At 38.9% G+C, this 26,167-nt stretch overlaps 1 protein-coding gene across 3 annotated transcripts in view; it reads left to right on the top strand.

The window, feature by feature from the left end:
* Positions 1-26,167, top strand: part of LOC116433037 (A disintegrin and metalloproteinase with thrombospondin motifs 1) — a 158,774-nt gene that overhangs the window by 19,085 nt on the left and 113,522 nt on the right. The window contains exons 1-2 of one of the 3 annotated variants that reach the window (XM_031990708.2): positions 9,594-9,732; positions 9,839-10,290. The exons of the other annotated variants lie outside the window; for them this stretch is intronic. The gene's annotated coding sequence lies outside the window, so the exon portion shown is untranslated. Of the gene's footprint in view, positions 1-9,593; positions 9,733-9,838; positions 10,291-26,167 lie in introns of those variants that run through there. 3 annotated transcript variants of the gene reach the window in all.

Raw genomic sequence — 26,167 nt, 5'->3', positions numbered from 1 at the left:
GAGTTATTTTGGAGAATGCTGAATGTGGAATGCTCGTGGAAAGGGGATTACACGACGATTGAAGACTGTAGGGTGATTTCCGTGATTAAGGATAATAAGTATAGGAATAAATTATATATTGAGTTGATTTGGATGAAGTTTTTCATGTTTCTTGTTATCGCATCTGATCCAACGATTTTTTAAAGGAATCTCAGAGGCGCTTATGCAAATGTCGGAGTAGACAAATGAACGGTCCGCCTTGAGATCGCGCTGGAAAGATAAACGTCTGGTTATCTGAAGTCATTGAACTTTTATCTGACAAATGTAGAAGGTATAGGAAATGCGTAGAATGTAGCTTCAAGGTGAAATTCGTCTAATTGGTCCGATTTTGAATTTGTGGCTATTATATCCTTGCGTCTTCTATTTTCTGGTTAGGCAACCTGAATTTCGTACAGTGATTAATTCTTCAATTTTGTGGAGTTCACTTTAAATATAAAAGGATAACAACGAATCGAGTGCTCTAGCGATGAAACGTGAACAAGTTTAAGAAATGATGTTAGCCACTTTAGCTTGGTACATGAAAAGCCACTTATCTTTGGGATAAGATTCACTTGGTATCAGTTTATAATGATGGAACTATCATCGAGTGAGGAAGGCAGCGACGATACATCGTAAATATTCAAACATCCATGTCCTTATCTCTCTAGTTTATCAGTGTGATCTTAAAATCGTCTGTTGTTTGGCGTCTAGTTGCGTATCGTCCAATTTACCTGCCGTTTCACGACTCATTGTTGTCTTAGATTGATAATAGTTACACTACTGAAGTTTGTGTAAACATAGATTTCCATAGATTAATTCACGGAAACTAGCATCAACCGACGAACTTCTGTATCTCTACTAGAAGTTGCATCAGTTTCTGAAACAGACGAAAATCATTTGGTATTAACCCCTTGCCTTATAACAAGTCGGACTCGTGGTGAAAATTTTTAACATGATTTAACAAAGATAAGTATTACTCGATTCAGTGGAATTCAAAGGAAATGTTATTCTTGTATAATTAATTATTAAGAGCAAACATGGAATATGCCTACAATTTTTCTCTTTTTCCAATATAATTAACGACAAAGTAATCGTATCAATCAGAATTGAGAAAAGAATCACAGGGCAAAGGGTTAATACTTTTGGTAATTTTATGGAGAAATTCGTGAGTATACCGTATTTGAAATGTTTATTCTTGAAATTATAGTCAACTGAAATTCCTTGTAGTTTGTAACATCCATTTTGGAAAAATATTTGCTTGACGCCCTTACGCTTGTGACGCGGTGCCATCATTTCCTTTCTATATGAAGATAGATAAAGTTGATAGGGGACAAGGTTAGAGTGACCCAACACAGATTATCTTGTAACATAATTTTCTACTTAAGTGCATTTATGCATGTACAGAATTATGGACATTATTATTGAAATAGTTATGAATTACTGCTAATTTTATAGTGGATACCCATTGTGTTCAAGTAACAGTTTATATAATTAAATGAAATATGTAAATATATATTCAATTAAATAGAATTCTTCCTTTCTTTGCATACTTTGGATTGAAATGTATATTCTTAACTTATACACAAGATGTAAAATAAAATTAAAAATATTTAATGTATAGATTCTATTTTATTTATGTTATGTACGTTACCAGAAATATAGTTGTCAATGTTAGTGAATAATAAAATTTACCAAAATTTCATAAAACTTGATAGTTTCTATAGGTATGTCTAAGTTTCTATTGTTGACTTAAACATCTGCGAACTTACAGTAACTCATAACAGCAACACAGAAATATGGAGCATTTAGATCCACTTAATTACGCCTTATCACTTCTTCTTCTATCTCTAAATGTTTCAATGATATTGTATACCCTACTTGCGTGGGATCCTTCGTGTACAGGGTGTTCCTAAAAAGAGAATCTTGCGAACTATCCTTCAGTTTCACATCAAGTACAATTCTACTTCTACCATCTACCATAATAATTTCAAGAAAGTTTCAAGATTTCCAAATTACTACCTATATAATTTAATCAAATCTCCCCATCTTCCATTCCGTAATTAACTAATAGCTAATCCGCAAATAACTAATAATTAACCATGTTCCCAAATAAACACCTCAATTCGTAATATCTTCGATTAATTCTTCATCAATAGTTTCCAAACCGTTATACATCTATACTATCTAAAAATACTAAAGAACAGCAAAAGTCTCTAAAACCTTAACAATCAAATTTAACACTAAAATTTCCAAGCAGTTCAGAATTTCCGGAATACCTCTATAGAAACCCCAAAAGTGCATCTATCGAGACATTGATTTATAATTCATTTCTCGTATCGCTAAATCAATTTCTTGACTAATTTCTCAGAGCAACATCTGTTACCTTTAACCCTTTGCACTCGAGAAGCAACTCTCATTCGCCACCTGTTTAAACGCAGGAAAGTTATGAAACGAAAAATTCAATATAAAAGGTTGAATAAGGTATTAACAAATGAAACATAGAAATGAAACATGCAAAATGCATGCAATTAAATGTTCCATAATTGATGAAAGATGTTCCTTAATGTAAGTTGCGAATAATATAGTTAACATTTCGTCAGAAAATAATGAATGTTTGTAATAAGAAATATTGTCGAGTGCAAAGGGTTCATTATTTCACAAAGAAAACGTTTTGACCCGTCTGATAGTTTTAGTGTTAATAAAACTTCCGTTTTTCCTTTCTCTCATGAAAACCATCCACGAAGAAGGAAGCTCAATTCCATTCTGTGTTAGTCCCTTCGGGTTTGCCCGTGAAAATAAGCGAGTCTGCCTGAACTTCCGCAGTCCGTGTAGTCATCAGTCGTAAATTTGATTTGGGGGAGGGTTCCGAGCGCGGCTGGAACGTCGAAAAGTTACGCTGGTCAGTCCCGGCAGGCGAAAGCCCGGTTGATGGAGTGGCGTAGAAGGAAAGGCAGCCGCATCTCCTCTAGAATTATCCCGGCGGGTTTCGTGTATTCGTTATGCGGCGTGCATAATGCGCCGATCAGCGCGCACGGCCACGTGTAAGCACGTCCGCCGCGAAGGCATGTAACAGCCTGTACACGTTCCGCGGCGCGGCGGAACGAACACGTCCAGCGCGTTGGATCAGCTTCAGTACGGTCCCGGGGAAGTAGTAACAACGCATTAACGGCCAAACCGACGGATTTCGGGCGAAAATAACGGACTGTTTGCCCAAAACTGTTATTCGAAAGCAACACCGACGGATATATTTCGCTCGGTTGTTTTCTAATGAGAAGGCTCCAGGAGATCGAATTTCTCACGACCGAAATTGGTAAGGCGGATAAGCCTTTGATCGATCAAATTAGAATATTGCTGTATGTTCTAATAATTAGAATGTTATGATAAGCTCGTAGTCGTGTTATTACTTGTTAGGTTCTATCGTTGTTTTCTAATGGGAAGGCTCCAGGAGATCGAATTTCCCACGACCAAAATTGATAACGCGGATAAGCCTTCGATCGATAAAATTAGAATATTGCGGTATTTTCTAAAAATTTGAATGTTATCGGGTGAAATGCTATGATGAGCACAAGCTTACTACAAAGTCGTGTTATTATTTGTCAAGTTCTATCGTTGTTTTCTAATGTGGAGACTCCAGAAGATCGAATTTCCCACGACCAAAATTGATAACGCGGATAAGCCTTCGATCGATGAAATTAGAATATTGCGGTATCTTCTAATAATTCGAATGTTATTCGATGAAATTCTGACGACGAACTTACAATCAGAATTATATTTAACACTAGGACTACCGAACTATTCTTCTTTTTCAAATATTCGAATAGTCATAATTCAAATAGTCGGAATCTTAGTATATGCGCTTTTAGCGTTTCTATAAAAAAATTATAATAAGGCAATTCGACTGCTCGGTAGCTTTAGTGTTAACACTAACCGCACGTTTTCTATTGTAACTGCTTGAATACTAGCTGTAAAATACAGGTGAACTAATTCGATTGAAAATTTCGCGAGAATATAAGAATTAATATAAAGTTTAATGAGCGAGAGAAAACGCAGGATTTTCGATCGGCCATTCAACTGGTTAATAGTACGGTTAGCGTTAATGTTATTCACTGACCCGTGCAAAGATGTTATTACGTGATTAGTTTGATGTATTCAAATGAAGGAGAGTACATGGAAATTCGTTAGGAATGTTTTCGTGTATTTAAGATCTTCGTGGACAATTTAATGGACACCGTACTGTCTAGTTTTAAACGACCGTGATTCCTCGAACTCCTCTCTAATCGTTTAAAAATTCGTCCCCGTAAAAATACAGGTCTCTTTATCTTTATCGAGTGGAAGCTAGCGCGCGAATCAAGATTCAAATTAATTCGTTGATCAAATACGGGAGAAGTGACGCTCGGTAGCCGCCGAGGAGATAACTGGAAGCCCAGATTTCGCTATTATGCAGCGAAGCAGCCCATTTAGGTGTTTCGTAATCGGTGTCCCGTTTAAATTTCCACGAGGCCCTATCTAATTTGCATATCGAGCACAGCCGCGATCCTGGAATCGCTCGATAACGCCGCAGAGCCTCTCTTTCGGGAACGATTCCCGATCCCCTTTGGTATTCGCGTTCTCTCGTAATCTTTTAGCTACAAGAGAAAGCAGTACGCTACCTATATTTAAGAAAATAGGCTTCTCGATTAGCGAGGTTATTACAGGGCAGATGTTTGGGCGAAGTATTTTGAAATTGACAGAGGGATTTCTGTTCTTCACCAAGGATTTCGCTCAACTGGACCCGAAACTTTTATGAAATCTTATCGAAACATCGACTACGAAATAAATGTCGAAGATTTTTGAGTGGGCGGGAGATTACCATATAAATTCGATATTGGTAAAATTTGAATACGAATTTCATATCAATGTTTAAATATGACTGGGTACATATATCATGAACGCGTGGATTATTGCGATGGATTGTTTCGTAAGCTTTTGGAGGATATGGAGTTCGTTATAAGCAAGAAGGAATATAAGGATATAGTAATAATTCTTTATTAACCATGATTCTTCAAATTAATCACATTCTATCTAAGATATTTTGAGTTCGAGAATATTGTAGAAGATTCGTTTCTACTCTTTCATTCGTACTTTTATTTTACTTTATTTTACTTCACTACTACTTCTATTTTTATTTTTACTTTACTTCATTTTACTTTACTACTACTTTTACTTTTACTTTTACTTCATTTTACTTTACTTGATACTACTTTCACTTTACTTTATCGCTACTTTTCCACATTCCAAACGTAATACAATAATATTCGAAGACACGATTGAGCACAGCAGGATCAATAAAAAGGAAAAATTCGTTTGCAACGAATTAAATTCGTTGTCCAAGTTCATGTTCGCGAAACGTTCGTTCCGCGCGGATAGGAACCGTGCGAAAAGTGCGTGCGTCGTGAGGTCTCGTATTTCAGCAGCGGTTAGCAGTCGCAGATATCACGTGTTTGACAAAACACCGCCATGGTGGTCTTGTCTGTCGAGTTTTCTTTTTCACCGCATGCGCGATTTTCGTCGAGAAAACATGATTCTCGGCGTCCTCTTATTCGACACGCAATAACCATCGTACGATCCCGAATAAATACACCGTAAGGAAATTTTCGTGCCGCGTTCGCGATACCGCGCCTCGCGTTTCCGCTTTCGATGAAACAGAACAGAGAAGAGAGAAGAAAAAACGAAAGAGGACAAGCGTCGATTAAAGACGTGCGAGAACCCGCAAATTTCGGAACTCGATAATCGGTTCGGGTTTTTGAAAGGATGTATCCCTTACGATCGAAATTTATCTACCTAATTTCGTTCTAGTCGCTTTAAAATTGTACAAAACTGCGTTGCACATTCCTTAACCCCTTGTCTTACTTTTTATTTCACAATTGTGCTCGATAAGACTACTTTATCGTTAATAATTTAGTAGGAAAGGAGAGAAATTGTATGTTTATTCTGTATTCACATTTACTTTAAAGGTTAAAGATTGATAATAGACAAGTAATATTTCATTTATATGAAAAATAAATAACATTTAGAATTGTCGAATTCAATTGAAAATTTTCACGACTTTGACTCGTTATTATAGGAGAAAGGGTTAACCATTTCTACATCGACTTTTGCTTCAAAAATAAAGAATTCACGGGAAAAATATCGTAACCTTACCCCCTCGCCTTACAATTAATTCCTCAATTATAATTAATACACTTATATCATCATTAACAATTTACCGAGGAAAGGAATAAAATTCTAGACATATTTCATATCCACGTTTCCTCTAAAGTATAATAATTCCTACCAGAAGAATAATATCTAACTTGAATTCAAGAGAATAGAACAATATTCATTCTCGTTAAATTCTCTTTAAAATCTTCCTTAGCCTGACACGTTATTGTAAGATATAAGGGGTTGAAATTTGGATCAACGCAGACGCTGGTTATCAAAATGATTGAGTAAAAGTAAGTTTAAGTAAGAAGAAGAATGAGATAAAATTTAATAGAGTGTATTATTGGCTTATTATTTTTACCATATTATACACTGTACAATCCCCCGAAATTTTTGTGTGCCGACCCGATAATTCCTGGTTGCACGCGCACCTCTACTATCGGGACGTAACGCGCAAACGAAAATCGCGTTCGAAATATCCGGAACGATGGCAGGGCAGACTGCACGGCGACGACCTCCAACCAAACCGGCTGATCTGCTTGCGATACACATCCAAGTATACACGTATTTTTATGAACGAAGCCCCGCACGCTTCCACCAGAGATACGTTTCCTCGAACCAGCCCGGCGCGAAAGGTGTCTCGAAACGACCGTGAAAATCGAGGCAAAAGTGGCGTCCACTTCGCGTCCGCGTACAATCCGAGAGCCGATTAGTCGACTTATCATTTATGCCCGTATTATACGCATCGTTATCGCGTATGAAGCATTGAAATATACGTCGGATTAAATATCAAATAATTATGTTGAACGGAACATATAATATCGTCGCCGAACCAACGAAGAAAGGATTTATCACGTTGTACGCGCTTTAAGGTGCCATTTTCATTGAAACGATACCGTCAATCACGCGCGCTTTATAAAATTTAATTTCATTCACTCCGAAAGTCGTATTCATCCTACAAATATGGAGTAATTCGGTGCGTAAAGAATTTCATTGCTCTGTTCAAACGTTACTTCAAGTGTATCCTCCAGTTTTATTAACTGTTTGTGTGCCATTAGGATTCCTTCGTATCACGTTCGCTACCAGCGTCACATATTTGTGACGACTGTAATCTTATATTTTACATAATGAAAATGAAATTAATCCTATGGATATTGTTATTAGAAATGATAAACTACGACATTATATTTGGGAACTTAACGACTCGTTTCTGTTCCATTTTTCTAATATTTTCTTTCGATTTATTGGATTGAAGAAAATATCCTTCTACTTTCTTTTTGTCTTCATTTTCTCATCAGTCTTGTACCATGGGCAGTTGTTTGTACGAGGAACAAAATTGTAATTAGAATTACCCTCGTTCTTCATTTTTTATTTGCTACTGTACTCTATGGGTACATAACAGATTCCTGAAACTACATCGACGCTCGATCGGGGACGCGGCCGGATCGAGCAATGGAATTCAAATGCATTCGATCATTGTTTCATGAGAAAGGAAAGCGAAGAATGATTTTCGATCGGGGTTGCCACATCGGCTAAACACGAGTTCGCAATCAACGACATAATTATCCACATCCACTTCGGTAGTCCTGTCGGTCGAGTTCCATTCGTGGTCACGGTGTCGGGGACTGTTGCGGCCTCGCAATTAGACGTTGCGCCTTGCCCAACCTTGATTGTTCGCAGTGTGCATTGACTCACGCAGAAATGACTACGCGCGACACACTGTTTCCCCTCAATCGCGGTCTAGAATTAATAAGCGATTGCGTTCCGTTCAGCCTTATGGGGACTTTCAGCGGGCCTTCGTTAACGCCAAAACGGATCTCGTATGCATAATCGAGCGCCGTCGTTTCATTCTACAACTGTGGCCGTTTTTTTTCAGGGTTCAACTCCTTGCTGTATAATGACGAATGAGACTCGTGACAAAGATTTCGGAATTAGTTTAATAAACATCAATTTTGTATGCATAATCGAGTGCCGTTGGTTCATTCTGCAACTGTGACCGTTTTTTTAGGCTTTTGAAATTCTCGCTTACCTCGTACTTGGAATTAATCTTTTGCTGTATAATGACGAGTGAGACTCGTGACGATGATTTCGGGATTGGTTTAACCCTTTGCACTTGGGAGGTGACTTTTAGTCACCACTTGATTTGGCGCAGTAAAACTATAAAATCTGATATTTAACGTTGAACTGTGATTTACAATGTGTATTCACATAATTGCACGAATTAAAATCGACTTATTCTGCTACTAAATAGTGTTTAAAACATTCGGTGTCCGTTACATTGACGGATTCCGTAAATCTGGTGTTGATAAACACCAATCGTGTATGCTTAATCGAGCGTTATTGTTTCATTCTACAACTGCGACCGTCTTTTTCTGGATTTTGTCATTTTCACTTACCTCGTGCTTGGAAATAACCTCTTGTCGTACAATGATGAGTGAGACTCGTAACGAAGATTTCGGTGCTAGTTTAACACTAGAATTACCGTTCCGGTAAAAATGACTGGTTTCGATTGTTTTGTTTCGCAATTATTGATATCTTAAAAGTATAGAATATTCGAACTGATCTTGAAGATAAATAGCTTCACTTGAATACTATAATGAATGTCTGAAGAAACCGGAAATAATTTATTGTTACAATTTTTAAAGGGATTACATATCAATCGTATTAAATCCTCGGTAGTTCTAGTGTTAACAAACATCAGTGTCGTTCAATGCGCTTGGATCAAAGCAAAAAACTATTTTACTATAACCAATAAATTACCTTGAAAGTAAATTTCTGTTTAAAGTGATGAAGCAGCATCTCCCAAGCACTTTCATCACGAAGCAAATTTCCTCGCAGAGAACTCGACCTGCCATAATTCCAAACTGGTAATTCCGTGATTCATCCCGGTGTCCAACAGCCCGCATAAACCAACACCAACGAAATGTCACTTAAATCCCCGAGCGTATCAGCAATTTCCAGTTCGACTTTATTACTCCAGATAGCGCGCCATTTTTGAGAATGGTACCGGAATCCCGCCGCAAGCTGGCGTTGCCTCCGAATTAGTGTAGCCAATGTATCGGAAAGTGAACTTCTGTTTCTCATTAAAAATTCTTTAACTTACATTTTGAAATTCTTCCGTTAATATCCGTGACGATAAAATCTAAAACTTGGTCGATAAAAATACCTCAACATAATCTAGTAAACACTGTAAATAAATATATTAATCTTTTGCACTCGAAAGGTGACTCTCATTCTCCACCAGGTTTCATACGGTAAAACTATAAAATTTATTTTATAAAATAGCTTTGCTCCTCAATGTACGTATGACTTCTCTTCCAGTTAGTTTCACAAAATATCGTTTTCATCTCATCAGAAAATCAAATATTTCTACGAGAAAACTTCCGAGTGCAAAGGGTTAAACAAAGAAGCACACCATATTCGACACAAATGAATCAACCGTCACGAAGCCCCAGTTGCCCTCGTCAGGTGGTCTCACGGATTCAACTAAATATTCCGCGTTATCGTCGAATAATCCGCTTTCCAATATTCCAAGTAAGTACCTAACAGGACCAGATCCGGCGGACGCACTTAGCGCGTGGCGAGCGCACTTAGGCACGCCTCTAATGACCACCCTAGATATTAGACGATGTTGCATTAGACTCCATTAAGGGAGCGTCACGCGATTCACGGCCGATCCACGTCCCACGTGGTACGGATAGCACCGGAATAATGACCGACCGGGTGCGACCATTGCAAGAGGAAAGAAGGCAGCGGCGTCGATGACAGAGACGTATCGTCGGCCGAAGAAGGCGACATTAAATTCAATGGGGCGACGTTTATCGTCGCGTCGGCCTTAACCGGCCGACGTGGGGCGCCGTTTACGTGGTCGTGGCAGGTGACTCGCGGCGCGCCGATAAAAAACCAACGATCCAGAGCTGAGACGCGGCTGCACTCGTCGTTCTAAACTGGATCAGGTCAACGCGGCTGTGATCGGTCGCGCGGATACATTATACGCAGATGAGGAGTTGCGAGGCTGTCTGTAGTGTGATGGATAGTATGGACAGTTGTCACCCGGCATTGTGTAAGGTCAAGGGGAGCTTTTAGTGTGAGGTAATATTTTGAGCTGAGATGGCTTGATTTTATTTACATTGTTGAATATTTGAATTTTTAATCGTTTCTGGTGATGTATTGAATATTGCAGGGAAGCTTATTTATTTATTCTTGTATGTATTTACTGTTGTATGTGTTCAGTCTGTAGTCTCTAGGAAGGACCTAGATTACATTGGTAGGTTAGGTATCACATTCTTAAATATTTGGATTTTCAATTGTTTCTAGGAGTATATTGAATATTACAGGGACGCTTATTTAGCTGTTCTTGTATGTATGTACTATTGTAAGTATGCGTTGAGTCCCTAGCCTCTAGTGAGGACGTAGGATTAGTATTCTGTACCGTCTCATTCTGATGAATCTTGTTTCTCTTTGTGTCCTTTGTTGTACAACTAAGCTAATGATGATAATCAGAGGTGTTGCTGTTGCTATAGCTATTCAATTGTTATAGTTAGCAGATGTAAGGTGATATCTCAAGCTGAAATAGCCTGGTCTTATTTACATTATTGAATATTTGGACTTTCAATTGTTTCTAGTGGTATATTGAATCTTATAAAGAAGCATATTTAGCTGTTCTTGAATGTATTTACTATTGTAAGTATATGTTGTTTATGAAGTCTCTAGTGAGGACCTAGGACTAGTGTCATTCTTTATCATCTCAGTTTGATGGATCTTGTCCTTTGTTGTACGACTGAGCTAATAATGATAATGTGTCAGTGGTGTTGCTGTTGCTATAGCTACTCAATGGATTATGGTTAGTACATATTTCCTCTTGCTTCTATATCGTTTCAGCTTGTGGCCAGTCGATCGATTTCTGATCAGCGTGTATTACTTACAAACAAAGTCGACATTGTAATAGCAACATGCGTATATTAGTCGCACATACAATCTTCGAATGGTTCGACAGTGACACGTGAACAAGCGTGCGAGCGAACAGTCGTATATACAAGAGATCGGTAAAGTCTCCACGCGGATATCGGATGTCGCGGTGGAAAAGATGAAAGATCCGCGGAAGTGGAGAGGATCGTTTTACACCGCTTTCCGGGTACAGGAATCGGTTTTCCCGTATCGAATCGCTGATTGGTTTTTAACCGATTCCTGCAAATGACGGCTATAATCGTCCATTTGACGGACTGTACCAATGAATTTATTTGTTTATTTTATTATTTTCCATAATACCTGACCCGAACAAGTCTAAACAAACAATTAAAGAAAACTGCGTTTCTGGTCACGATTTTAACCCTTTGCGGACCAAGATTGTTGAAAGTATACAGAACCTTTTGCAGATTCTGCTAAATTAACCCTTGTGGCTGATTTCTTAACAATGATCGATACAACTACTTAATCGTTAATAATTTATTAAGAATACAACAAATTTTAATGCTTACTCTGCCTATCTTTACTCCAAGGGTTAACGATTAATAATAAAAAAGTAATATTTAATTTATATTTAAAGAAAATTAGTAACACAGTTAAACACTGAGTGCTCAAATCATAGAGAATAAGGAAACTGTGTACTGATTTCTTGCTGCCCCAATAGTTCAATCATTTGTTCGCACCTTGGTATTCCAAACATGGAAGTTTGATCTCAGCGAAGTGCCGACATTGGTCCACAAAGGGTTAAAACTAAAAGTGTGCGGCAAGGGGTTAATCATTGGTCGTCAAGGAATTAGTTTCAATCGTTTGCATATCGAGAGTACTTCACCCTAGACGTACATTGCTAGACATGGTAGAACATTCAGAAATCGCCACCGTGATTCCTCGAAGAACAACAGAGAATCAATGAAGACTCGATCATCGGAACAATGTTCTTCGTTCAATGAATATTGCAATAGAACGCACAGAAAGATCAATCGACGGTACTTGCGGACTAACGTTTATGTTAGAGTATTATCATCGAAACACGTAAAGGAACACATGAAAAACTTGAACGCGGTATCCCTAATGGCACCGGCAACTGGTTCTCCAAGCATCCCGTCGCGGCACGAGCGTCGACACAATCCTGCAATTTGCATACGACCGGCGGCGCTCATTGATAATGAGAATGATTGCGAAAGGAGCCGCGCGTTGACACGTTCCACGGCAATTTCGCGTTTAGATATAATTGTCAGCGGCGTGGCACGCGGGAAAATACGTCGGCGGGTAGGGGTCAAGTATAATTGGTGTGCCAGTGACACCGGTGGCCAACCGATTGCGCCACTGTTCTCATCGCGATTGCCGTCGATGAGGCGCGTCAACTTTGGAATCGCGCGCTACCATCTCGCGAATTAGACGAAGAGGCAGCCGAAAGGTCAACACGCGGAGCCGGTCTCTTCGCGATTTCTTTCCGAGCTGAGCCGCGCCGGCGCGCGCATCCTCTGATCTTACCTTCGGTTGCGGATGCATCCCGTGGAATGTCCTTTGCGTGATTGGCTCGCACGCGTGTACATATACCCTTCGACTCCGTTCTCCACGGTCGTTAATATCGCCGCCGACACGCGTTCCTCCTTCTCTCGGCGTCGCGACTGTTCTCTGACTATCTTTGAGCCGCTTTGTCGAAGGAAATGTATTGGGGAATAACCAAGAACAGCTGAAATACTGATTGGACGCTTTGGGGGTTGGAGCACGTGTGGTTGATGCTAATTGTAGTTTCTAAGATATTGGAGAAATGGGATTGATTTGCGAAATGTAAAGTATGTTATGAGATAAATATGTGTAAAGTCTTGGTTGGGTCGGAGTACGTATGGTTGATGCTAATTGTAGTTTCTAAGATATTGTGGAAGTAGGATTGATTTGCGAAATGTAAAGTATGTTGTAGGATAGACATGTGTAAGGTCTTGAAATTACAACTAATTTGTAAGTGAACAACAGCAAAAGTGCTATCACTGCTAAAGAATAATGATCTCTCTTGTACTGCAAAATAGTCCCCTCCCAGTGCACGCGTTTCTTTGAGTGGCCATGGACCATCTCCTGTCTGACAAGACTCTTTTCCAGTGCGTCATGTTTCTTGAAACTAGGTTAAAAGCTACATTATATTCTGCAGAATGTCCATCGTGTACAATGTGAAAAGTTTGCCTTTTAATTGAGTATCGATGGAAAGAAGCTGACTAAATCCTTCGTAAACAAGGACTTTTTAGACTATTCAAACCTTTCAACGAAGGAAGCTAAATTATATAGAATTCCGAAACACTGAGAACGAAGAAAATTATGTAAAACTACTGGTTATTTGAATAATTCAATTACTTACAGCCGTATGTTTTAGATACGGAACTCTAGCGTTACCTAATATTGTTCTTATCTCCCCATATTCTGGTTATACAGTCCTTTTTCATTTAATCTCACGCCAATTTCCTTCGGAGACACTTGAAACAAGTTGTTGCCAACGCGCCTGTCCCCGCTTTCTCAATCGTTCAATGCACAGATAAACCAAGGACAGCAGCAGAATTAACAGCGACCCTCGAATCGAATTCGCGAATCTAGGAATACCGATCTACGGCCGGACCACACAGGACTCAAGCACGCGATTCATAATCTATGATATATTATGCATATCGTCTGTCAAACCGATACATGCATCACCCCGAATCATTTATCAATCGTTATCGATCGAGCTGAAATTCTTATTCTCGCACGCGGCATTCTGCGTATACCACCGCCGGAATGGGGAATCGAATCCATTGTACGGCACGTGTATCGTAGCGTTCAGCCGGCAGCGTTAGGACAATGTCCTAGGTGTCTTTATCAGCCAAGTTCCTTCATGCGCAACTCTGAGTACATGTAAAGCCACTTTTGAGCCGTGTTCGCCGGCGAATTGCTTGGAAGCTTATGCAAATGATGTTTCACGGTGCGCGCGGATTGGCAAATCGCGGAATTGCGATCTTGTTGAGGGAACATGAAAAACGAGGGGATTGGATCTCGGCGGTACGATAAGCGTGGATCTACCATCACGTTCTTGAATGATACCGACTGCTGTAAAGACAGAAATAATTAACTGATGGGATTACGATTATTTGGAACGGGATCCGTGACTCAAACGGGACTCGTCTCGGTCGCCTGACGCGGCGTTCAACCTTAACCCGCACCATTTTGACGGAGCAAGACGAGGGAACGATGACGGGACATTCGAAACTTTTGAACAGCAGTGTACACTCCTGTAAACAGATAATGCCTAATAATTATTCAAAGGCTAATAGGTAATTCAACGATTCCTATTCAAGCCTATTTTGCATTCGATATGTGTTCTAACACTTACGATACCATTCAGCTACTGCGTACAAACATTAGACAGTGTCCAGCTGTTCGCGATCAATATTTAACTGTCGCGCGCAAAAAAGATAAGAATCGGTGCTAATGAATGAACGGTTAGCGGAATTAGAATTTATTCTGGTAATTATTCGTCTTATTGCTCCTTCGTCACGGGTGCGTAGAAATGCATTAGCCTGATAAAGAAGTACGCTTCGAATAACCGGATAGTCGTTAAAAATTATTTGCAGTGGTAATCGGTTAACCTGTTTCTAACGGCGGGGATAAATTATTCGAAATAAATTGGCGGAGTAATTTTTGCTTAGTTGATTACTTGTCTCGATGGTGTGTTCCGATAACGGGAACTCATTCAGCAATTGAATCTAGAGGAAAGATGCAACAATGTACAATGAATCTAAAATATTCTATTAAATAGAAAATCGAATGAACGTTACAGAACGTATCGTTACAGGTGTAACTAACTATTACTCTAACAAATATTTAAAATCCATAAAGAATAGTATATCCTCGAAGTAACCTTTATTATTACAATTCTTGCACGATCAAAAGAACTTTTATCGTGTCATCGAACTAGATTCAATAATAATGTGGCATACGTAAAACACAAAAGGTTGAAAATTTGAAATACAAAATCTCGGAAAAATTCGAAAAGTGCGGTTAACCGATTTGTCCGATACACTTAACCATTTGCACTCGAGAGGTGACTCGCAGTTATCATTTTTCATAATCATTTTATCATAACAAAATTCCAGTGTTATATATAATATTAAGTTTCGTATAATGCATCAATATGTGAAATATTTTTATAAAATAGCTTTGTTTCTTAATTTACGTATGTTTTCTCATTAGTTCCTTTAAAATAATGTCATCTACGTCTCATAGGAAAGTGTCGAATGTTTCTAGTGAAAAGCTTCCGAGTGCAAAGGGTTAATTCATCGGGGACGATTCGAGTAACGTTGGATCGCGGGGAACGCTAAGGCTCCGAAGGTCCACGAGACGAATATGAAAACAAAGAGGGAACTTTCGAAACTCTCAAATATTCAGCGGCAGTTATCGGTCGATCGGCTTCCTTATTGCATCGGCCGGTTCCTAATAACTGTCGCGGTGCCGCGTATAAATTACACGGGAGCTCTGTCAATTGAGCATGCGACCTATTAATAGGATCTCTTTATGCGTTCCACCGGTGGAGGGAATGACATGCACGCACGTGCGAATGCCGGTGAAATTACATGCATGCTCTCTTGCCTCTTCGGATCAACGCGTATTTCTACTTTAACGTCGCTCCGCGGAATTCGAATGGAAACGCGCGACAGATAGCTTCGGTTACGCCATAAGCCACGCTCTCCACCATTATTATTAATAGAACCGGCTCCTTACTTCCTACTTTAATTACCAGTTAATTTTCTTGTCGGGATTTATGACCTACATTCGTGGAATTAATTGTTTTCGGAGAAAGACTGAGGAATGTCTGGGAAAGAATTTGTATGAAGGAAACAATTTTATTGCTTGTACAAATATTTATGTAGGATGCATCGAATGTCGATCGATACTGATAAATTACAACGAAGGTTTTTTATTAAGTGTTAATATCATTTCGATAGAGTAAAGCGAGAAGAAATTGTCATATTTTAAGTGAATAAAGGTGGATAGGCGTTGAATAGTACTGTGCGACATTGTAGAAAGGAACGTAACCTCAGTCGCAATTCTGGTCACATTTTGTCCGCCATATTGTCGGGCCGTATAGGGCGAAAACTTATATAGATACAGTTACTACTAAGAACAATGAAAACAGCGTTTGATTATTTTAAAGTAGTCAGTCAGAAATATTTGTAACAATTGTTTGTAAACAAGAATGAACAGCTGGTATCTTGAGCAAGCGACTCATAAATGTTTTACTGTCACGGAGAAATAAGGAATAAATTCCTGAGCACGCATACAATTTCTCTGCGTGCATGCAGGCACGGGATAATTATATAATCGCGCGCGTATCATTTTTAGATATCGCAACACCAGGCTCGATGATAATTTATCACCTAACGTGTCCGAATGAATGAAGTCGGTTTTACCTTTACGTAACCCGTTGAACGTCCACTAGGAATCTCGAATCTGTTAGACCCTAAGGCGACGGAGTCACACTTCAACCGGGACACAGCTTTGAAATTCTTTATTTATTCGATTCCATTCACTCGCGGCCGAATAAAGAAACGCGCGAGCAATGAAAACGTGAACTCTCTGTTCTATTATATTCCCTCGTTCGTAACGAAGCCTCTCCGCCGTCTAAATTGATTTTTAAAGATTCTTAATTCATACAATTTTGTAATCATCGTTCATCATCCGTTGTTCGTTGAATCATTCCTCGACGTGTTATTTCATGCGTGCAAACATGATTTCTTTTCTAACTTCTTGAAAATAATGGCATAATTTAACGTCGAACGAATCATATTTTCGATTTTTTTTAAAGAGATTTTCGAACTGCAATCGAAATCGAAGTTAATATTTCTTGAGTTACAAGCTATTAAGTGATTAATTAAGAAGTTCGATTATATTAGGATGAGAAAACGTTCATTATGATATGAAGAATCGTTCTTACGATGTTGCGAAGGGGAATAATCGCAAATCGAGTTCAATGTCACGTACCGATACGGGATGCTCGTTGTGCAGAAATCGCTGTCGATCCCTTTTCGTTATCTGCCTCGTATCGGGGCGATGGTTCGTCGTTTTCCCGACTAAGTATGTCAAAACAATTATTCCAAAGTTTATCGTGCCGGACTGGAGCTAGTTCAGCGAGATCCGTAGGTGAAGAGACGACGCGAGTCCATTTGTGCGAGATATATTAAGTAGAGCATCGCCGTTCCGAAGATCATTCGTCACTGTCAGCTCCAGGGGTGGACAAAGAAAATGAAACGCACTCCCTAACGATCTTTTGATGCTATTTTCTAATTACGATCGTAGAGTGATCATTAGAAAATTGGCTGACACCGACCGTGCGTCACTCTGGATGACATTTTGCAAGTTAAATAAAATAACAATTTGTTTCTGTAGCTTATAACCTGTGAAGTCAAGCAGAAGTTCAATACCACTGGTAATGACTTCAATATGCTAGATAATATTCGATTTAAATATACATTTTCTATTTCATTGCGATTCTAACATTCTAATTGTCATCAGATGTTGAATCTTTCAAATTGGTTCATAATATTTGCTTCAATCTTCAAATGATACTTGTTATTGACCATTACCTACCATTATCTTTAAATTTAATTAAAAAAGATCCGTTACTTAATATCCAAAAACTCTAATAATCTAATCTGTTCTTAGGCAATTGAGTATTTCCTCAAAATGTTCATTTGTAATATAATTCTATGTTTCGGATTGAGTCATGAAAGCGTAGACATTCCAAAGTTCTTTAGCACAGCAACGATTATTAAATCTAATCACCTTAAACGACGCATAATGGATGAAGGTTAAGTAGGAAAGGAATATTTTATAAATTAGTTGTGCCGGTCAGATGATTAAGTAGCCGAGATCTATCAGTCAGTGGTTAGCTGGATTCGGCTATTGGTCGCAATTACGCCGATATACAAACTCGATGCGCGATTAATGCCGACGAGGACGCATTGGCCGGGCCGGCAATAAATCAGGGCTCGCCGGTCTTGTAAATTATAACATTCATTAACGACAATCGATCGCTCACCAGTCGGTCGATCAATTCGTTTCGTCGCGGTTGAAAGATCTCGCCGATACACCGCGAGGCCGCTTTTACGCTCGTAAACTTCTCCGGCGAGTATCCTTGGGACGATTAGATACATCGCGCTTGGAAAATTTTTCGCTCGTTATTCAGAATATTTCCAATTGCACCGTTTATCGTTGAACTTATTTGATACGTGTCATTTGAATAATGTAATTAACAATTCCGATCTTCTACAAATTGCTACATCTTCCCTCGAACTCTATAGTTTCTTTTACAATTTTTTCTTGCTATTAATAGACTATAGAATATTAATCTCATTCCTAATTTCATTTCTAATGGTTTATATAAGAAGTAATATTTAGACAATTTGGACAATTTTCCGCTCGTTATTTAGAATGTTTCTAATTACACTGTTTATCGTTGAATTTATTCAATATGCCATTTGAATAATGTAATTAACAACTTTGATCTTCAAATTGTTACATCCTCCCTCGGACTTAATAGTTTTTTTTACAAAATTTTCTTGCCATTAATAGACCAAAAAATTAATATAATTCCTAATCTCATTTCTAATAGCTTAGATAAGAAGTAATATTTAGACAATTTCGACAATTTTTTAGACTAAAAAATGTTGGAGCGAGTGTGTTCTGTTCTTGAAAATAATCCTGAAATTATTTAGATCAATTTTATGTTCTTGTTCATTAATTACAGTTTTCTTAATAACACTAATTGTATGAGAATGGAACATTCTGCTTGAAGAATGTCCAATTGACGCGAAGATGTCCCATTGCCTCACATTTAAAAAGTGTGCTCACACTTTTACGAGACACTGAACTGACTTTTATTACCCTTGTAAATACAATTTTTCGTTATCTGTTACTCCTTTCAGGATGTTTCACCGATTCCAGGTAAAATTTACTGACTGTACCGTTCCCTGAAATATTTGTACAGTTGCTTCATCGTTTCCCTGTTTACAATAAAAATTTAATATCGTCTTCGACCCATAAAAAGGAGCATTAGAATTTTTCCCTTCCGCAGACTCGTCTCGGGATTATATGGTTCCCCAAACCGAACTCCGATTTTTACAGCTTAGTAGTCCTCATGCGTCCCATAAATATTTATGCCTTTATAATTCCCGGAGACCATTAAGCATCATCGCTTGAATAAAATTTTATGCGTGAGAAGAAACATAAATTTCGGCGTGCATACGAGACTCGCTCTCGTAAATTGTTTAAGAGACATGGTCCTGCTACAGTTCACAAAATCCTCAAATGGTCATAAATGGCCAGTGAAGTCCAGGTTTGCCATGCATAAAAACGTAACAGCATGCGTTGCCTGGTACTAAAACCGCCGGCCAGTGGAATTGATATTCTTCTAATTTTTCTTATAGAAACCTATAAGAGTGCATTCATTGCGACTCCGACTAATTTATATTTCAATTTGCGTGTTACTAAATCAATTTCTTTAACCTTGTGCAAACAACCCAACTATTTTTATACGAATATTACAATATCTTTACATAAGTTTTCTATTTTGAAAACATCAACGGTAAAATTGTTCAAAAGATCGAAGATTTGATATTTATTAAATTTTCATGAGAATGTTCCACATTGTATGGAAGGATACATGAAAAACATATTAGTAGGTACCTGGGAATTTAGTTGCTTACTCAAGTTAGTCACTTTCTGATTAATCGCAAAAGAAAGAATGAAAAACGGTTCATTTCGGCTCATCTGGTTGTTATACTGCTAAATCATCTCGTGAATCAGCTGGTTCGGCCGGGGAAGAAAGGAAGCATCGGGACGAAAAGGATTTTCGGCGTCGACCTTGACGCAATTCGCTCGAAAGATGTCGAAGCCGTAAAATCTCGAAGCGGCGCGCGTATCTGCGGCCAGACGTTTAACTTCTCGTCCGTAAACATTTTTGTCAGGCCGCGAAACCCGGATCGCCACCTCGCAGCAGGATATATTCGTCGTTCGGCCTGTAATTCATTTTCTAAGGTGGTCCAGGCTGGCGAAAATAGCCGCGGATCCGATGGCCGGCTGCCTATCGGGACGCCGGCGATTATCGTTCGATGCTCTTGAAATTTACTAATGCGTTCCGCGTACGAATTAATCTGGCCGATGAAAAGGGCGTGGGTACCTAGAGCAACTGGGAACGTCGCTCTTAACCCATTTCGCCACATTTTACTAATGGTACTTTCTTCAACGCGGCTTTGTTCTCGTTTAACTCATAGGAGCACGTACATTTGTTAACACTTTGAATGCCGCACGATTTCATAGAGCAGAATACATACAATGGAGAAAATATAATACTTAATCGTTTGATTCAATTGCATTATGATTATTAGACGTTCATCTAGCTGAATGTCAGTGTACTAAGTAGCATTATTTATAACAAAAATGTTTTCAAATAATCATCGTTTCATTGAGTTAACTATAGTAATTCAATTTGGTTGGTCACTGGTGACCCCCGTGGCATTCGACGTGTTAACACTAAAACTACCGAGCAATTAGAGTGACGTATTTCTAGTGTTTTATAAGAATTAGAATAATATCTTCCTTGAGATTTAAAAGATGTTTTAGTCTTGTAACGAATACACGAATTGGAATTGTTCGCAGGAACGCCTTCATAATTTACATACTTGCAAACTAAACATTTTGGAGTGTGTCAATTTGATACGTCCGATAGTTTTAGTGTTGAATATAGATGATGTTTTCGATAAGGAAGAACCATTTTGTTCAAATGTTTCAAAATGATCGCTTGTAGCACGAAATGAGACCTAATACATCCTTGGTGAACTGTGTTGTGTCTATGTTGAGTTTGTATGTTTACATGTTCTATAACTAACGAAATTAATAAGAAGAACGTAATTTGAAAAAGATAGCTATGTTTAGAAACATGGTATTAGAGGTTATGTCTCGAATAATGGCGAACAAAATGACGGCGAAGACGACCGTATTCTAGAAGACAGTCAAAGATATCTGCATTTCAGAGTTTACTAAAAGTGATGGCTGCAATTCTACAATGATAAAGAAAATGACTGCAATTTTGAAGTTATAGAGAAAACGACTACAGTCGTAACATAATGAAAAGGTTGCTGGAATCTTTTAATTATACGATTTCGCCCACGGATTCCTTTATGCAGTCCCTGTAACAGTATCAACTTCGCGGTCCATTAATTTATCTTTCAAGAATTATAATGGGAGTTTATTTTCGCCGCGACGAAGCTGCGACATATCCATCTTGCCGCCGCAAGCGCGGACAGGCAGACAAAACCGACTTAGCCAGTTCTGTTTGGAGCAAGCTTCCGGCAAACCGAAGTCGCCGCACTTTTGTCCCAGGTCAGGATAATACGAGCGGACAGCCGGCCAAATTATGCGGCGACAAAATAGACCGAGCAGGCTGGCCCCTCGTCTTCGTCGTTTTCGAATTCATTCGGCCAACGCGAATTGTCCAGATCGCGTCCCGTTTTAATTTCGCGTCTCGTTTGAATGCCTGGCGACCGAAACACGCAACCTACTTGCAACGATGAAAATATGGCGGCGCGTAACAAATAATACCTGATACTCTACGCGAAATTGGCACGAAAACTGTCCTTGCGCGGATTAAGTATCTATAATTGAGATTGGTCCTTCGCGTCTCGCAAAAATTGAATCTTCCTTGGAGAATATGTGACCAAGAAATAATAGACATCTAAAGAAACCTTGGAGAATCAGAATTAGAGTATCGACATTTATACAAAAACATGTTACACAATATTGTAGGGCAAGTGCTCTTTAATTTCTTTTATAAAGGAATTCTAGCAAATTGAAAGTGAAGTGTTAATAGTAATAGTATCAGTGGTATTAAAGACGCATGAAATATTTCTTGAGTTCAATCTTTCCTGAAAATGTCCTATAAACTTCCGCGAAATTGGCACGAAAACCGTCCTTGCGGGGATTAAGTATCTATAATTGAGACTGGTCCTTCGCGTCTGGCGAAAATTGAGTCTTCCCTGGAGAATATACGACCAAGAAATAATAGACATCTAAAGAAACCTTGAAGAATCAGAATTAGGGTATCGAAATTCATACAAAAATATGTTACGCAAAATTCTAGAGCAAACAAACTCTAACCTCTCTTATAAAGGATTTTCTTGAATTCTTTCCCAAAGATATCCTACAAACCCGCGATCAACACAGTAAACTGAAATTTCTAAAGCTCCGTTCTAAAATGTCCAAATCCTTCCAGTTTCATACAACTTCTCTAAACACTAGCTCTACTTTCGCGTTTCACTGAAAAAGCAATCCCATCTCCCGAGTCTCCCATCAAACGACTCTACTCGGCCTCGGTCGCAATCTAGTTCCAGCCAAGGGGGCAACTTCTTCCTCCGGTTTTCCGTTTCAAAAGGAGCGATAAGAATCGCGCGTAGTTCAGCTCGAAAGACAACGCTGCGAAAGAGGTGAAGAACACCGTGTGTAGTTAGAAAGGGCTTTGTGGAATTGTGTCGTCTGCCGGTTCGCAGCGACCGGCGCGGCGCCAGCTCGGGCACGTGTCGTTGAACTGGACGACATTGTTTGACGCGCGAAATGCCTCCCGCGCGCATCGAACTCGTCTCTCCTCCCTTGCATAAACATTTTCGTGTTCGCCCGCAGCAGACGCAAGCTTTCGTCGAGTTTCCCCCGGCGTTCGGGGAACGGATGTTATTCGAGGAATAAAAGTCGCGGCGCATCCTTCCCTCCGCCGCGGCGCGCGGGTTCAATGCGCGTTCCTCAAACTTGTAACGAGCCGGGTACACGGATTCATTACTCGGCCGCGGATTTATAGCCCGGCGCACTCCTCCGAGTAAATATTTCCCTTGCCGGCGCCCTTCATTGAGCTTGTCGAACCCGAATCGCTGTTTCTTTAACGAATTTTCTAATTTTTATTCTCATTTTGGCTACATTGTATGTTGACCTCTTGAACATCCTTTGGGGTGGCTTGAGATGTTGCGTGCTTAACTCTCTGCGGACGAATGCCGGCATTCTGTGGAGATCAAACTTCTATGCTTGGAATACCAAGTTTCGAATAAATGATTTAACTATTGGGACAATAAGAGGTTAGTACATAGTTTTCTTATTCTCCATGATTCAAGTATTCGGTGTTGAATTGAGTAGAATCTGCGAAAGGTATTGTATAGTTTAAACAATCTACTGCAAAGGGTTAACCCTTTATAGCCATTAGGGGACTCAGTATTTGTTATAATATGTTATAATATAATAGCGTTGTTCTGTAACTGTGATTTCTTTTTTTAGTTGGTTTAGGAATGTCGTTTGTATCTTATTAGAGGTTGTTCAATGCTTCTAGTGAAAAGCTTCGAGTGTGGAGAGTTAATTTAAGCAGTGTTGGTTGTTTTATTATTAACAAGCGATGGGAATATTATATTATGATGTATGAATAATTATTTTAATTAGTTTCAATAGGGGAAACAGGGATAAAATAATATTTAGAAACCTGAATAATTTCTTTATAGAAATGTTAATAAGTTGTAATTTTAAAAAATTACTGTTGCTAAATGATAAACAAAACATGCAAATTTTAACATTTATCATCATTATAGTGATTTTCTAATATCGCTTCAGTTCAACAAGGATAAAACAGAGTTTAAAGGCCTGAATATTTTCTTTCCAAAAATGTTAATAAGTTCGTTATAATTTGATCGACAACTGGATAGTTGTGTGGAGCTATTGCTAAGTGACGAATGTGAGATCTAGATTCCTCCGAGACGTAACACCAAGATTGCATTTTGGACGTCCTCGGGGTCATGCAACGCGACGCATACGGAGGAATGCACTTCGGTTGGTAGCGTTCCGAGAAATTTGTCTCCCTTTTATCGTATCTGTTAGACGAGACATCTATCAGTGTCCAGTGGTGAGAATTACTTAACCTTCCTATATTCACGTGATTGGCAACGCGTGTCTCGCACGGTACAACTATATACCCTTCATCGCTCACCCCATATCCTGTATCCGGTGTCGGGATATCGGATTATCACGCGGTAAGCGTTTTTCTCTGCCTCCACGTTCCCGCTTCTCAGCTCATTTCTGTTTCAACATCGCGTTTTCGCTTTGGCTTCCAGTGAAGCCGTTTTATTCAAATGTTAATTCCGTCTGCACTCTCTCAGTGAACGTTATTATCAACGTCTCTTCTATATTTTCTCTTTCAATTAAAAAAACGAATCAATGTTTACTCATTTTTATTCATCGTAAAGCAGAATATCTGAAATATTGAAAGTATTCTATGTAACATCGATATTAAAGGTTATAAAAATATCCTCGAGAGAAAGGATGATTCTGTATTTATTGTACGTTTACGTTGAAATTGCTTGCAAACGATTATGCCAGAAATCAAGCGAAACACCAGGAATATTCGGCGCGTTAATAAATTATATTTTTTAAATAATCCTGTCACCCTACTCCGGAATACGTGTATCTTGATAGAAACTTCATCCCGTATCTTCCGTCTGGTTTCCACGCGAAGGGACGCTGTAGTTCGCTCGCATCGCGATTTCAGAAACACCTTGTGCACGGAGGAGGTGATTATAATTTGTAATATTTTACTCGAAGCGTTTAAAGGATCTCCGTGTACAAGAGTTTGATACGATCGATAAATCCCGGTCGGTTCTCGCGAGTCAAGGATGATCGAGGCTTGTACGAAGGATCCGTGAAACGCAAGCAGCAAGAAAAAGGGCTGATTTTTCTGGACTCGCGCTTAAACGAGAGGCGGTTCCACGGATAGTCGTCAAGGCCGTGCGATGAAAGGTCGAGTGTCTTTAAGAAAAGTATACAATTTCTTGGTTGACCGCATATTTCTCGCGGTCGTAGCCACGGTCCCGCCATCCTTTCACGCGATAAGTTTCTCCGAGGGGAAGCTGCTTCCGGAAAGACTTCGAAGAACGGCTACTGGTACAAGTTCACGCTTTGTTAACAAGGCTATGCCACCGGATAATTATTTCCTAATTATTTAATAGTTGGTTTCGTAATTTAATAGAGAATTTCCTGATTTTAATTAAACAGTTTGATATTGCTGCAACATCTATGTAATTGAGAAATAGTATTTTAGATAAGATATCTAGAGATAATCATTTTCTAATTATTTAATAATTTGATTCTTGATTTAATAAAGAATTTCCTGATTTTAATTGATTAATTAGATATTGTTGCAACATCTATGCAATTAAAAAATAGTATTTTAGATGATATATCCACAGATAATTATCTTCAAGTACTTTGTAGCTAAAAAATAGTATTTTAGACAATATATCAACAGATGATTATCAAATCTCTACTCCAAAAACATTAATGATTTGTAATTAAATTTCCCACATTGCAACTAAAAGATGAAACTAAGAACTTCTATCTTCAACTTTACTTTAGTTCGACGAATACGGAACGATCAATTCCCGATCGTTGTAAACAACCCAGTGAACGTGCGAATGCTGCCATTTCATTTGCTGCCCCTCAGCATTCTCCTCTCACATAAATTACAGTGTATTGATTCGATATTTGAACAAAAAAAAAACTGGAATATTTTCATTGAAACCGTTGGAAAGTAACTACAATTTATAGTGTCGTATAAATATCCGTTTGTACATTATATATTCATGAACGTAGGTCGCACAACGCGATCGACTGCGAGGATCAATAATGAAATACGCGTTCCAAGTGTACACCGCAAGAAACTTATAAATCGTAATTTACAAGAGTTACCGCGGCCAATCAGTAATTTTCATGGAAACGGCTCGTTAGGATTTATGTGGCCCACCCTACGTGAACCGGGCTAACATTGCCAGGCCTATTAAATTGTCCGGCGATCCATACAGCTTTATCGATCCGGATCGAGCGAACGAATAATAGAGATATTGTATGGCAGTCAGCCAGCCTGGCCGGACAGTTTAACAATTTTACGACGGCGCGCAACGCGAGC

This window comes from Nomia melanderi, chromosome 3 (assembly GCF_051020985.1).
Source record: "Nomia melanderi isolate GNS246 chromosome 3, iyNomMela1, whole genome shotgun sequence".
Lineage (NCBI taxonomy): Eukaryota > Metazoa > Arthropoda > Insecta > Hymenoptera > Halictidae > Nomia > Nomia melanderi.
Note: the sequence above shows the minus strand (reverse complement) of the source record. Positions and strands in the feature narration are given on the sequence as shown.